Raw genomic sequence first — 10466 nt, 5'->3', positions numbered from 1 at the left:
TAATAGTAGTTTAGCGAATTTGCTTGGACCAGTTGGGAGTTTATTGCATCGTCTGACATTTTTCTAGTATTACTCAAATGACGCCTACGCATCTATTGTTTCATTAACAATTTAACTTTTGTGTGAAAGGAAAAGTAAGTTAATACCTTTTTAGGAATTTGTAGATGAAGGTGTTATTTCGTCATAACTTGACGTTTGTTATTTCATAGAGGTGCTTTGTTGACGTAACTCACGCCTATTTTCCACTAGGATAAGCAGAGACTATGGAATTCCTTTTGCGTCGATCCTGACACACTTCTCTTGTTAAGTTCTACGTTCATCAATCGTTTCGCCGATTCGGAATAGATCCTAATGAACCTTTTCTAAGGATATCACCTATTTTCTTACTTTTAATTAAAAGAGAACTTGTAATATGACAATTATGTACTTTCAAAAACAGCTACGTTTCAGATTGCGCCTATTTCTCGTTAGGGTAAGAAGACACCACGGAATCCCACTTACTCCTATCCTGACATACTTTCGCACTTTCATTTTGCACTTTCCTATTTTTATTTTCAAATTCAAATTCAAAAATCTTTAATCAGTAGGTAACATACTTACTCTTTGCATCGTCATGTTTTACACAACGAACGTCTCACCCGCCTAAAACTACTGCAGATTTATATTTTTCTCAAAAAACTGTAAATAGCCCCTAAATGTTTTCTGGCATTGAACATCCTAATATTCCCAATAAGCTTGACGTTCGACTGTTTAATGGTAAACAGTGAATTTGCGAATTTCGTTAGTACTTATGACTCACGGTCGTGGGCAGTGAAATACGATCAGAATGAAGCTAATAGTCGGATTTATCACTTCACAGCATAATTGAATGGCCGTTACTTTAATGAGGCGATCTTTGCAAGGAGTCGAAGTAACTTATGTTTTCCTTTGGACAATTGATTGTGTGTTTGTTCTAATGCACGCTTAAATTGGCTACGAGAAGGTGCTAAAATACCTATAGGTGGATTGTCTTTCGTTTTGGACTCGTCTGTGTTGTTGAAGACACATTAAAGCCGGGTACAAACATTGCACTCTTTCCTGTGTATTATACGTGTCATTTCACGCAATAGAGCAACGTGATGAAGTAAGGGTAGGTTTGATTCAGTTATAAGGATTTGCGCACGAATTCAGACCCTGATTTTTGCTGTAGGACACCTAGGTGGTGGCAGCATGTCATAGACAAGCGCCATCTTTAAATTTAAAAAAATAATAATAGAAACAAAATGGAGTAACAAGAACGACGCCGTTTTATTTTCCCGCTCCTTATATTCATAATATCAACAAAGCTATACCAATCTATATTCTAATTTCTTCATATTTCTTCATGGTTTCGACAATGGGGTTTGGCTTTGTAAATGATATCGACACTGTCTTAAAGTCGTAAGACGTAGTCGATTCTTGACTTGGCTTCATAAAATATATAGTAATTATACTTCATTTAGAACCATAATAAAAACATTAAGCTCAGGTAAATGTCAACAGAACAAGTAAACAATCTTATCTGTTGCAGAGTTCCCTCAAACCTTGCTAAAAAGCTTCAACGTTTCATATCTAAGTACAGGCAAGCAGAAAAGCTGTTTCGTAGTTTTACTTTTGACCCGTTCGTTACATATTAACGTTTTCATGATAGCCACTTTACATTACCTTGTTAGTTATTATTTTATGAACAGCCTACCAGTGTGGTGGCACACTGTTGGATAATCCACCATCTTGGAAAGTTCATAATCCTTCAGTCGACGTCTGCGACATGACTGGGATGAAAGTCGCGAATCACCTTTTATATTGAAACTAATTAAAAAACTTTTAAAAATAGAAAAATGCATATTATTCTGATAAAAAAGAACCCAAGCACTTGACCGCCCTCGCAGTACTCGCTGAGACTATGATGACCATCAATGGGCCATCATCAGTGACCCCTGACGGTCATTTTATAAACACAACCACGAATGAAGTCCTGAAATATATATGACGATTCATGTAAGAATGCGTACTACGTTTTATATTCGCTTCCACTCCAGCAAAGAAGCTAAGATTATAATACATACCTAAGTACTTTTCTGAATAAAATATCTTAAGCACTTGACCATCCGACAGTACGTCGCTGAGACTGCGATGACCATCAGTGGGCCATCAGTGACCCCCGACGGTCATTTATAAACACGACCATGGGAACCGTCAGATAACGCATCGCACGTACCACCTGATTAGAATGGGAACGTTTTTGCTCGCAATTACCAACATTTTCCACCTTTTAGAGACATTTGCCATTACGTTTCGAGACTATTTTGATAATTAATAAAGAAAATTTTACTTTTTTAAGATTTGATAAGATCAAGAACTGAGCACCTAAGTAACGTTTGATCTTTCCGATAAAAGTCATTACCCATCAATTCGTCATGTTATGCAAACTTACGCCTTTTGACTACTGTCATCGAAATCATGTATTTTGACTTATTTTCATTTTAATATTTATTAATAAAAAGACAAAATGCAATATAAAAAGGCTTGCCACGACAAGCTTCGTCAAAAATTATAAACAGTCAGTGAAATTCCCACTAGCATCGTCAAAGAACAAACCTTATTAGCAACAAGTTTCGTTAACATTAAAATTGAATAAATACCTACATTTTTGGTTTTTGAAATTAATTTATTATTTGTTCATTTTCCTTAAATTTTGCTTAAGTGGCCTTGTTTCCGTAGGTCAGGCTAGAGTCGTCATTAGGTACATGTACACGCGGACACGAGTCCTACAAACGGGCACATCAGCAGATACCATCGGTTCTCATGCCCGAAGACGAGCCACTTCCGAACTATATCCTCGCTCCATTATGACGTTAGCATCACATATTTTCGTTTTCAAAAAACGAATTGCGAAAGTTCGATCGAATAGTATAAATTTTCTTCTTTACTTTCGATATATCGACCTTGAGATAGGTAAGTATTTGGAAAGAAAGAAACAAGGAAAGAGTTACTATTTTAGGACACCACAGACACAGATAGACGAGTACATTAGATTTAACACAGAAACCACTCGGAAAATAAATTACAAATAAATAAATAAACACTGTTATTATTAACTTATGTGTCACACTTGCGTGTTTCGAAACTTGTTTGTAAGTTCTGTATAACTATAAAACAATCAATTCAATTCAATAAGAACAAGTCAATTGCGTTAAATTTTATAACTATAGGGCAAATAGCAGATTTCTTGCTTTATGTTTTTGTTAATTTTACAGAAGAGTCGTTTCCGCATTTTCTTGTCAATTAAAATAGTTTTTCCTGCAAGTCCTAAATTGTCTAAATGACAAAACGAAATCTTCACATATACCTATCCAAGGCAACGATCATGAGTCTCGAATGACAGACAGACATACAATGAACTTTCACGTCGTCAGCCCACATCTGTTTCACGTGACGCACTATGGATCGAAAAATGGCTTTCATAGACATAGGGATTAAAAATTTTAAGTGGTGGTTTTTTTGCTGGATATAGCTTCTATTACCTATTACTATATAGGAAAATGATACCCGAGTTGATTCTGTGCAAAAGCGGATGAATTATAATTTTTTTATGAAAAATTTGTATGGAGCTACTATGAGAAATCCGATTATCTCGAAAACGGCAAAAAAAACCGTAATATCCTGACAGATGGTTATCGTACTAATTATTTATGATTTTTTGACATAACTCATATAACGGTTTGAGATGCCGTTTTTTTTTTAAAAATCGTCAAAATAAAAAATATTTATTTTTTGTTTAGAAACGGTTTATTTCAAGTAACACAGGTATTTAACAACATTATAAGACAAAATAGCATCACGCCTGTATTCCTGATGGAGTAGGCAGGGGTTAAGTATACCCAAGTAAGTATAAAAATGGCTTTCATAGACATAGGGATTTCAAATTTTAAGTGGCGGTTTTGTTGCTGGATATAGCTTCTATTACCTATTACTATATAGGAAAATGATACCCGAGTTGATTCTGTGCAAAACCGAATGAATTATATTTTTTTTACGAAAAATTTGTATGGAGCTACTATGAAAAATCCGATTATCTCGAAAACGGCAAAAGAAACCGTAATATCCTGACAGCTAGTTATCGTACTAATTATTTATGATTTTTTGACATAACTCATAAAACGGTTTGAGATGCCATTTTTTTTTTAAATCGTCAACATAAAAAATATTATTTTTTTTGATTAAAAACGGTTTCTTTCAAGTAACACAGGTATTTAACAATATTATAAGACATAATGGCATCACGCCTGTATTCCTGATGGAGTAGGCAGAGGTTAAGTATACCCAAGCTTCATCCGCTTCATCCGCTTTTGCACAGAATCAACTCGGGTATCATTTTCCTATATAGTAATAGGTAATAGAAGCTATATCCAGCAAAAAAAAACCGCCACTTAAAATTTGAAATCCCTATGTCTATGAAAGCCATTTTTATACTTACTTGGGTATACTTAACCCCTGCCTACTCCATCAGGAATACAGGCGTGATGCCATTATGTCTTATAATGTTGTTAAATACCTGTGTTACTTGAAAGAAACCGTTTCTAAACAAAAAATAAATATTTTTTATTTTGACGATTTTTTTAAAAAAAACGGCATCTCAAACCGTTATATGAGTTATGTCAAAAAATCATAAATAATTAGTACGATAACCATCTGTCAGGATATTACGGTTTTTTTTGCCGTTTTCGAGATAATCGGATTTTTCATAGTAGCTCCATACAAATTTTTCGTAAAAAAATTATAATTCATCCGCTTTTGCACAGAATCAACTCTGGTATCATTTTCCTATATAGTAATAGGTAATACAAGCTATATCCAGCAAAAAAACCGCCACTTAAAATTTTAAATCCCTATGTCTATGAAAGCCATTTTTCGATCCATAGTGTGACGCCATTATCATCGGTTTGGTTCAAAAGACGAAACGTAGCGATAATTACCAGGTCAATGTTATTATTAACGTCTCTCTCTTTATTTAAGAGCTGCGCTCTTGTCGGTGAGTAATCGCCATTCCTCTCTTCTTCCATCTTCATTACTCTTTATATAGAGCGTGTAGAACAGTGGTTGCCCCAGTCGCCTTCCGTTCCGCAGTACACCGACCAATTTGTAATTAACCATAGGGATATTATTACATCACATAACATAAATAGCCTATATACGTCCCACTGCTGGGCACAGGCCTCCTCTCAATCAACCGGAGAGGGAATGAAGCATACTCCACCACGCTGCTCCACTGCGGGTTGGTGGAGGTGTTTTTACGGCTAATAGCCCAACGGCTTAACGTGCCCTCCGAAGCACGGAATCAACTTACTTTATATAATTATGAATTTTTTATTGGAGATGTCCTTAGAAAAGGTTTAATGTGATTTACTCTAAACCGGCGTGCGTGTATGAAGCGATTGATGAATGTGGAGGAAGCAAGAGAAGTGTGTCAGGATCGAAGCAAATGGAATTCTATACTCTCTGCTTACCCCGGTGGGAAATAGGCGTGAGTTTATGTATGTATATTTTTTTCAGTACTTTTTATTTTTATTGTAGATTTGTCATAAATGGTATTAACTATGTGGCAGGACAAATGGGGAGTGCTGAGGGCTCTCATCCGGTAACTCTTTGTCAGTACATACGTATATGCATAACACTTAAGCTTGTAGAATTTATATCTGATATGTTAGTACGAGTTTTACAGCACACTTATACCACAGATTCAGGTCTCTTTAAGTTCTATCAACTAGTGGAGATTATGAAGAGCATAATAGAATAATCTAGAACGATTGTCAAGACTTTTTACTTTCCCGAAGTACGAGTATCTAATACACCGTAGATTGTGTGGCTAGGACTAGGTGTACTATATATACTTCTGCCTACCTCTTTGGGAATTTATGGCGTGATTCTATATAATGCTATGAGTATAATTATAATTTTCCGCAGTTACCTAAGCAGCTAGAGTGCCTAAAACTTCGTAATTTCTGAATTTAGACCACTCTAGCTTATTTATGCTTTATTCCTAAATTCCTAGGCAATGTATCACGTTATCGGCGTACGCGCAGGTTGTTGCGGGTTCCGTGTTATATTTGTAGATAACAGTACCGATTGTGACCACCAGAGGTCGAAAGCTAAGCGCTAATTTTCCGAGCCTAGATATTTTCTAAAGATAATTTATGTTAATAAATGTCCTCAGGAGATAATATTGTTTACGGCATTATTTAAGCAAAAACACAGTACAATTTTAAACTTCGAAGGTTATGTAGATATATACATAATAATGAAATAGCAACAATATAGAAATAGGGCGTTAGGGACATCGTAACGAAAACTTTGAGGGATGATCCAGACCATGATTCTGATTTAATATCAAGTGGAATTTTCCGTCGCAAAATTCGTATTTTTTTTTAGATATTTTAAATTATTTTCAAATTTATATTTTTGCTTTTGCTTCCACTTGATATTAACTCAGAATAATGAGCTGATTCATCCCACTGAGTATTCGTTACGATGTCATTTATACCCTGTATATAAAATTCAATTAGATTTTGAAGAATTGTAAATCATCTTTTCTTTCATACTTTGTATAAATGTAACATATCATAAATAATGTATTATAAACAGCCAATTTAAGTCTCACTGCATGTACATAAACTCACGCCTATTTCCCACCAGGGAAAGCAGAGACTATGGAATTACATTTGCTTTGATCCTGACTCACTTCTCTTGCTTCCTCCACATTCATCAACACCGCAAAGAAGAAGATCAACACCGCAACAGTTGGACAGAATAACAAAGTCAGCACACGTGGTCAACTTATAAAAAACTAACAATATAATCAATGCACTTATTGTCACCCAACCCAATTAACATACGACAGCAGTGTTTTCTACAAACCATTTGAATGAAACAGTATATGTAAAACACGTTTTCAGACGCGTGCGTCTAAATCCATTCCACAAGCATCATTCGTTTACATGACAATATGGTAACATTGACCTCTGGGTTGACACTATGACCCCAGTCGTTTTGACCTATCGGCTCTTAAGGACGTGAAGCGCTCGCGACCTTAGCATTATTTCCAATCCCACAGACTAAATCAACCCTTTGTTAAAAAATTACGTACTGGTCTGCAAAACCGGTTTTGAAAGGGAGTATTCTATGCTGTGGCTTATCGGTATTGTGTGTATTCCGACGAGTTATGGATCTTCCTTGCCCTCTGCCCCTAGTTTTGCGTCAGTCCATGGAACAATTATTCCATATGTTAGGCAGGAATATTTCGTTGTTCATTAGGTTAGCGGTACTGAATACGTCTTGATCTCTCTTTAATGTAGGAAAGCGTGTGAATTATGGCTTATAAGTAGATTATATACTTATATCAGTAGGTAAATATGTTATTGTATTTCTTACGTATGGTTTTTACATTAAAGGAAACTACAAAGAATAAGTAGATAGGTCTTCTATAGTCGTGGGTTATGAGGTGTATTACCAACCGTAGGGCTATCACTGAGCCTCTAAAGGCCCCTGACAAGGGTCATGTAACAACTACATACTTACATCAGTAAGTAGTAATCGAGACCAACGCAGCAGAAGAAGAGTGGATTGCTAAGTAGTGAGTTCTGGGACTCCTCTTGTGGTGTCTATTTACATAAATTCTTAGTATTGTTTTTTCATATCTGTAGTTACCAAGTGAGGCCTTGCAGTAATAAGACATTGGTACAGTCAAATAGCGATTACAACTCTAAATAATATAAAAAGCGATGTCAAAATACCTACTAGCTAGCCACCTTGACCGCGGACTTGACAGAATATTTAAAGGCAGTTTATGTATGCATTAGAAAACCAAATAGCACTAAAGAATCGAAAGCGTAGTAATACAATAGAAAGCAAACATTCCTTGTTTTACGACGATATAAACGATTTGCAATATAAACACCAGAAACAACATCGTTTGTTTGTACTTAAACCGAAATAGGTGTTAACCTGTCACCTAGAGAAAGTTATTATCGAGAAAATAGATTTTAGTTTTAAAATAGATATCTAACACTACCTAAGTTGTAAAACAGTAAAATAATAAATTAAATACATAAGTACATAAATAAAAAATACATATACTTAATTTTTGGTGCACCAAAATAAAAATAAATAATTACAAAATACTCTTTTAACCAGGTACATGACAAATGGCGGCCTCATCGCTGAAAGCGATGTGATGATTTCTTCCAGACAGATAAGGCGAGGAAAAATGTAAAAGTACCGGCTAAAAATGAGCTGTTTTTTTTTCATTGCATTTTTCATCGGTGGATTACAAAATCTTCTGTCGTGTAGGTTGTGAGGTGGAGTACCAACCTCATCACCCCTGGTGTCAGGGTTATTATTGACTGGTGGGTTACAAAATGACAAGTAGGTAGCACTTTGGTAAACTATATTTTAGAAATGTAAGTTTGTTGAATTTTGAAATCGACACGCATCGAGCGCTGAAAGAGCTCTCATCCGATAATATACAACCACTACTTTATCAGTACCTGCTGTTTTGTTCAGTCATTAGGTAGTTAGGTACATAAATAGCCTACTTATATATATATTATGTCCCACTGCTGGGCACAGGCCTCCCCTCAATGAACCGGAGGGGGTATGGAGCATACTCCACCACGCTGCTCTACTGCGGGTTGGTGGAGGTATTTTTACGGCTAATAGCCGTGACCAACGGCTTAACTTTTTCTGAGAATCAGGTGATTCAAGCCTGAAAAGTCCTTACCAAACAAAGGACAGTCTCACAAAGTGATTTCGACAATGTCCCCATCGGGAATCGAACCCGGACCTCTAGATCGTGAGCCTAACGCTCTAACCACTAGACCACGGAGGCTGTTAAGGTAGTTAGGTACCTACCACCTAATACTAACAGAACTCAGATGAACAAAATTACCATACTATAAAACCTTTACCATCCCAGGAAAAGAAAGACCGCGCCTAACCACAGTAAAACAACATGGTTGACAATAAATCAAATAACAAACGCCTTCCGTATTCCTTCATCTGCTGGCTCCACGTTACTTTATCACAACAATATGAAATACAAACGAGAAATGACCGCAGAGCAATACATGCAATAATAGCGTCCTGAGTCCACCTTCCACACAATGGTACTAGCTAAATTCATATTATGTCACTGTAGGGCCAGTGCCACGAAATCTGATTAACCCTTTCACGGGTAGAGACCATGGGTCATTGATGGTTCATAATAGATAGTATGACACCTTGGAATCGGAACGTCATTAGACGTTCTGACCTTGAAAGTGTTAATATTAAAACTAAAAAAAATTAACATAACATAACAATTACTTTTGCACAAGTAATACAGAAATTCAAATAAAATGGAACGAGTACAAATAGGTGATCTAATAGGGGCCATAAGTATTTCTTTTGGAAACGAGGTAGACTACGGAAAAGACAGTGCGACGACCTTAATGCCTAAATGGAAAGATGAAAAGGAACTCACCACCTAACAGTGGGATTGTCTAAGCTAGAAATAGATATTTTTTTTGTAGAAATGAATACAGCCGCCTTTTGTGAGTCGGAAAAATATTACGTAGGGAAGAAAAAGACTTATTGGCAACCGTAATAAAGTGCTTGCTTAATATTTTATTATGTCGCAATATTTAATTTTTGTTAATTAATTTAAACTTCTCCTACAAAATTAATATTGTCATTGCAAATTTTTGAAATAACAATATAAGGTTTACAGAGACTGTTTGTTTTAAAAACTAATCGTAGTTACCGAATGATCAAGTCAATTGCACCATAGACTTTAGAAGTACAAGTAAAACTAATTTATCTGCTTAAATTCAAAATTATAAGCTTGTATCATCATATCACGCATACGCTACCGTGAATCATAAATTTTGATGGTATTAGTACAAACACCGTTTACTAAATAATTCGTGAGCTGATAGTCATGAATTTGTTATTTGCCTATCTATACCAGCTATATTAATATCTATTAACATTACTTGAACAATGATTGTCTAAGTAAGTGTTCTATTAACTTTTACATAAATTATTTAGTAAATGGAAGGTTGGTTTAAATGGTATACCGACGAGGTATACGGCATGCGTGTATGAAACGATTGGTGAATGTGGAGGATGCACTCTTGCTTCTCTAAGTATGTCAGGATCGAAGCAAATGGAATTCCATAGTCTCTTCTTACCCCGGTGGGAAATAGGCGTGAGTTTGTGCTACTTGGCCAGAACTGTCTGTTTTTGAAAATCAAAACTTAAATACCTACCTAATCAAAGTTTACACCACTGGCCCTTAAGTTTTTAAACAGCAAATTGTATATTTATGACGGTGTCAAAACGCCCTGTTGGGCACAAATTGCAGGCGGGCCGACTAAGGGCATGAATTTGAATACGATTTGGCCCTTGAATCG

This window comes from Pectinophora gossypiella, chromosome 15 (assembly GCF_024362695.1).
Source record: "Pectinophora gossypiella chromosome 15, ilPecGoss1.1, whole genome shotgun sequence".
Lineage (NCBI taxonomy): Eukaryota > Metazoa > Arthropoda > Insecta > Lepidoptera > Gelechiidae > Pectinophora > Pectinophora gossypiella.
The sequence above is the reverse complement of the archived record's forward strand: the minus strand, read 5'-3'. Positions refer to the sequence as shown.